The following is a 6,000-nucleotide window of genomic DNA, read 5'->3' on the forward strand; positions in this document are numbered from 1 at the left end:
GCGCGCCGCGGCCACGGCAGGCGACGAAGGGCGCGAGGCGCGGCCTGCGGCAAGTTTTAAGACCTGGTTCTCCACTGATTCTCCATACAGCCATGAATCCATCGATTCGGTTGGCTTTGGCGTTTGCACACAGACCACATCTCCATCTTGAAAGAATTAGGAAAAGAAGTCGCGTCGCCGATTGAAAAACCTGGTGTTGCGTGGTGGAGTGTCTTCACGAAGTGCGCCACTGTTGGCCGCTGCCATCCGGCGTCCGGACGGGACGAACGGCAGCGTGGATGCGTGTGGAGGCGCAGGGACGAACACCAGATCCGGGCTCGCGTCGGCCGCTTGGTTCGAGGGGCCGAGGGTCACCGGTTCATCAACGCCGGAGGGCGTCGCCCGCACGGACGTGCACCAGTCTCGCCGTTCTTCTTCTCTTCTTTTCCTTCGGTTCCTTTTTGCTTGTTCCGTGGCCTAATGCTCTCGGTAGAGGCGTGGGTGATAACGTGTTAGAATAGACGAGAGAGAGACGGGAGACACAGAAGTAAAATGAATCCTTGATTTCATTGATGATGGGTTACATATATATATAACCCCTGAAGGGATGTCTTCGAAGGGACACGAGGCAAACGCCTCCTTTAGAAAAAGTATGGATTAACATGATTAATTAAATCCTAACACAAATTATCACATTGAAGTCAGGATTTTTTTACCAAAAGAAACTATGTATGAAAACTTGTAAGCTAAATTACTCGGTGCCCACGATGCACCCAAGTATGTCTTCACGGGCAAGCCGATCCATAGCTGCAGACAACACGTCCCTTGCATCTGATGAGTCAAGAATACTCAAAACTTTGTATAACTAGATGATATCCTGCGCGTTGCTGCAGAAATTTCTAGTAGTGTATAGGAGGCTTTATAGAGTGAATAGCAGTGAAATTTATGGAAACAATAATATAAATACATGTCTATTTGAACCTTTGAATGGTATTATTTATTATACGGGGTATCCCCATATTTGCATAATTAGAAGAGTGCATCACCAACATTAAGAGAAGTAACATATATTGTAATTAGATTTTTCTTGTAATATTTCAAAATAATATCATTTGGTTGTCTATTAGAAGTGCGTGGGAGCAAGAAACAGAAACATTTGATACTAATTTGTCAGCCTCGCAGTGTTACTGCGCCCGAATAGTAAACATCTTGCATTCTCCACCTTGATTCACTTATTGAGCGAAAGATAACCAGCTACACAAAATGTCATCGTTCCCAAGTAGACGCATGTGCACTCCATTGTACTACATACAATACTATTTAAAACACTACCAGCAAACAAAGAACAATTAAATTGAAGGACAATGACAACAGCTCATACCTGATCCTCTCAGTGACGAAAAAATCTTCGAGGTTAGGACTATTATTAGTAGCATAACAATCAAATACTGATATTCTATCTATAAAAAAAATTATGTATAATAAGTTTATGGGCACCACATATAGTTATCTTAAAATTGAGAGAATGCAAGTATGTTCATAAGAGTCACGCCATATTTTTTTATTTATGTAGGTAGATGATTGTTACGACAATAGTAGAACCTTGCAGCACGGGAAGGACAACAATGTCAATCACACAATTGTATCACCGAGGTAATAGAAATATACCGTAAAATTCACAATGTAATACTACTCACAGGGAACAAATTACCCGAAAACGAACCCCAATATGCCATATGTGTTGATAATGTGATTCTACAAAATAACCAGAGAAGAGCAATAGAAGTAAACAATTCATATTGGGTGTGTTGGAGACACAAGAGATTTCTTGTATTTGGTTGGAGGGTCATTTGAGAGAGACCATCTTCATCCTACACCTCTCACTGATTGATAAACCTTAGGTCATCCATTTGAGGGAAAATTGCTACTGTCCTACAAAACTCTGCGCTTGGAGGTCCAACACATGTCTACAAGAATAAAGTTGTGTAGTAGACATCAGTCGCCGGGACACTTCTTCTGGGCCAAAGCATGCAGCATGTTGGCGGCGGCGGAGGCGAGGTGTTCCTCCGGGTCAACACGCACAACGACCATCGCACCGTGGACCGCCATCAGCTCCTCGACCTCCACATGATATGTGGTTGGGCTTGCGCGGTGATGCTCTGGAGGTAGGGACGATGGGGATTTGGAGGCATGAGAATGTTTCTTAGGCGCCATTTAAGCAATCAGGCCGGGGCCGTGATAGAGATCAGTGGGTTACCTAACTGGATCTGAGCAGAACGTAGATGTGGTTGAAGCTGTGGTTGCGGCGGCGGTGGTTTGAGCTGCCGGTAGGGGGAGGCGCGCGGGGGGGGGGGGGGGGGGGGATACTGAGGAAATTTGATTGGTGGGGATGTGGTTGGAGGAATAAATTCTGAAATCACGCGCCTAATGAAAATTTCACTGCGAAACATGAAACTTGGGTGGGGGAAATACACAACGGAGACGAAGTGCATAAAATACTCATGTGCGAGAAAACCGAAAATTGGCAGTTCCCGTCTCCAAAAAATGTACATGTGGAGTCGATTTTTTCGGTCAATGGTACACCTGGTTTATTAGGAACCATCGCACAGGTAGCAGACTTATAGATCATTAACGCAAAAAATGCACACGAGTACAACATAGAAACCGTGTCTTTTGTGATCTTCTAATGATTAACGCAAAAAAGCGCACACGGTCACACATGCTAATCAACGCTCAAAGCCCTCAAACGATGCTCCTACCGACATTGTACGTTAATACTACAAACTTAAAGTACTAATGGTAATTTGCTCTAATACTACAAACTTAAACTACTTCTCAGATGCTGCCATCGGGGGGCCAGACGCCGGCGTTCTCCTTCCCGGCCTTGTAGGCGGCAACCAACCGTGCTTTGATATCTGCCAGCTCTCCTCACCATGGTGTGCAGCCTCTTCTTTCTTGTGGCAGCGGGACTCTCTTTTCTTGACTGCTTTCTGCCTTTTCCGATCCTCCTGTGCGGCTTTAGCCGCCTCTAGATCCACCACCCATTCGGCCATGTCAGCCACAAAGTCCGCCCACGTAACTGTGTGGCTGCCGGCGGCGATGAACTTGGCGCGGCGAGATGCCATCGCTTCCTTACATTGTGCGGTCGTGGGCGGCGAGGAACGCGGCGCGGCGGGATGCCATCGCTTCCTTACCAGTTACTGTGCGCCGCGATGCCATGAACGATGCTTGGAGAGAGCTCTGGGACGAGGGGTCGGGCAGCCATACAATGTGGTGGTTTTTGAGAGCTCAACGACAAACGACAAAGGAAATTTGGCTTCTCTTACAATTTTGATTGCTCATTTTCGTACACAGTTCATCTCGGTCGCTTCCGGAAACAGTGTGCGCTTAGGCTATTGTGTGTTGCATTATGATTAGCCAAAACCCTAGCCACGCGGATCACGCATGTGCACCGTAGGATGCACCATGATCGAACGGCAATCCATGTCCCTCACATCACATTCGTGCAGCTGTAGCTGGATTGGATTTATGCTCCAAATGCCTAGAAAATGCACACAATCCCTTAAATATGGTAACTGAGCCCAGAAAAATGCCAAATTTGAACACGGTGATTTGCAGGGTGTATGTTCTTTGTAGAAAAAAACTCCAGGACAAAGAACAAAGAAAATTTGGATTCCCCTTAAATTTTGGTGATTTCCCTCTCGAAAGCATGGAACTTCCCCGACGATGGTTCGATTTATGAAGGGCGTGCATGACGACATAAGCCAAACCTTCTCAAATTTTCACCAGGGCATGGTGAGGTCATACCATGGCACCATGTCAGGCATCATGTTTTTCAATCATTTATTTCATTTTTTCTATAGTTGAAAAGCCAATAAACAAACGTTTGTGGTTGACTATTGCCACCCATTTCATTGAAATATATGTCCATTCCTTGTAAAAGGCATGAGAATTTACTAAATATCATGACCATCGTTTTCCAGACCGTTCTTGTGCACCCTTTCATGCACCGATTGTTTGCACTTGAATTATGTGCATTAATGCCTAGAAAATGCACACAATCCCCTAAATATGGTAAATGAACCCGGAAAAGTGTCAAATTTGAACGTGGTGATTTGTAGGGTGTATGTTCATCTTAGAAAAAAAGTCATGGACAAAGGACAAAGGAAATTTGGACCCCCCTTCAATCTTGGTGATTTCACTCTCGAAACCATGAAACTTCCTCGGTGATGGTTTGATTTATGAAACGTGTGCATGACGACATAAGGATAACATTCTCAAATTTTTACCAGGGCATGGTGAGGCCATACCATGGCACCACGCCAGGCGTCATGTTCTTCAAGCATTTATTTAGTTTTTTGTATAGTTGTTAACCGAGTAAATGACGCGTTTATGGTTGACTATCGCCCCACATTTCCTCGAAATATCTGTCCATTCCTTGAAAAGGCAAGAGAATTTACTAAATGGCACGAGGATATTTTTCCAGACCATTCTTGTGCACCTTTTCATGCATCGATTGTTCAAATTTGAATTATGTGCATTAATGCCTAGAGAATGCAAATAATCCCCTAAATATGGTAAATGAACACGGAAAAGTGTCAAATTTGAACGTGGTGATTTGCAGGGTCTATGTTCATCGTAGAAAAAAACTCATGGACAAAGGACAAAGGAAATTTGGATCCCCTTCAATCTTGGTGATTTTCCCCTTGAAACCATGGAACTTCCTCGGTGGTGGTTCAATTTAAGAAAGGCATGCATGACGCCATAAGGAAAACATTCTCAATTTTTTACCAGGGCATGGTGATTTCCCTCTCGAAAGCATGGAACTTCCTCAGTGATGGTTTGATTTGTGAAGGGCGTGCATGACGACATTAATCAAACCTTCTCAGCTTTAACCAGGGCATGGTGAGGCCATACCATGATGGCACCATGTCAGGCGTCATGTTTTTCAAGCACATATTTCATTTTTCTATAGTTGCTAACCCAGTAAATGACGCGTTTTGGTTGACTATTGTCACGCATTCCCTTGAAATCTCTGCCCATTCCCTGTAAAAGGATTGAGAATTTACTAAATACCACGAGTATGGTTTTTTCAGACCGTTCATGTGCACCTTTTCATGCACATATTGTTTGAATTTGAATTATGTGGATTAATGCCTAAAAAATGAATATAATCCCTAATATGGTAAATGAGCCCGAAAAATGCCAAATTTGAGCACATTGCATTCGAGGGGGTATGTTGATTGTAGAAAAAACTGAATGACAAGCTAGGAAGGAAATTTGGATTCCCGGCCCCTTCAATCTTGCTGATTCCCCTCGAAACCATGAATTTTCGTAGGTGATGGTTCGATTTAGGAATTATGTGCATGACGACATAAGACAAACATTCGCAATTTTTTACGAGGGCATGGTGAACCCACACATTTTCTTGAAATATCTGCCCATTCCTTGTAAAAGGCATGAGAAATTACTAAATAGCACGACCATGGTTTTCCAGACCATTCTCGTGCACCTTTTCCGATTGTTTGAATTTGAATTATGTGCATTAATGCCTAGAAACTGCACATAATCCCCTAAATAATGTAAATGAACCCGGAAAAGTGCCAAATTTGAACACGGTGATTAGCAGGGTTTATGTTCATCATAGAAAAAAACTCATGGACAAAGGACAAAGAAAATTTGGATCCCCATTCAATCTCGGTGATTTACTATCGCACACAATTCATCTCCGTCGCCTCTATGAACCGTATGTATTCACTCACATGCAAAAGGAAAAAGAAAACCTCGCCCCTTTCGTCCCCACCCACTCGCCGTGGACTCCTCCGCAACTCTGCACCTCATCAACTTCTATTGCGGCGGCCACCCTAAGCTCGACGGTGTTGTTGTCGGCGGGCGGAGGTCGCGCTCCAAACGGCACGGGATTTTGCCCCTACCGCTTACCGCCGACTATCTGCACTGACATTCTAGACTCTGGTCGATTGGGGTTTTCTGCGGGATCGGCCCAGGGATTTTTCTCATGGA

Source organism: Triticum aestivum, chromosome 6B, assembly GCF_018294505.1.
Source record: "Triticum aestivum cultivar Chinese Spring chromosome 6B, IWGSC CS RefSeq v2.1, whole genome shotgun sequence".
In the NCBI taxonomy this organism is placed as follows: domain Eukaryota; kingdom Viridiplantae; phylum Streptophyta; class Magnoliopsida; order Poales; family Poaceae; genus Triticum; species Triticum aestivum.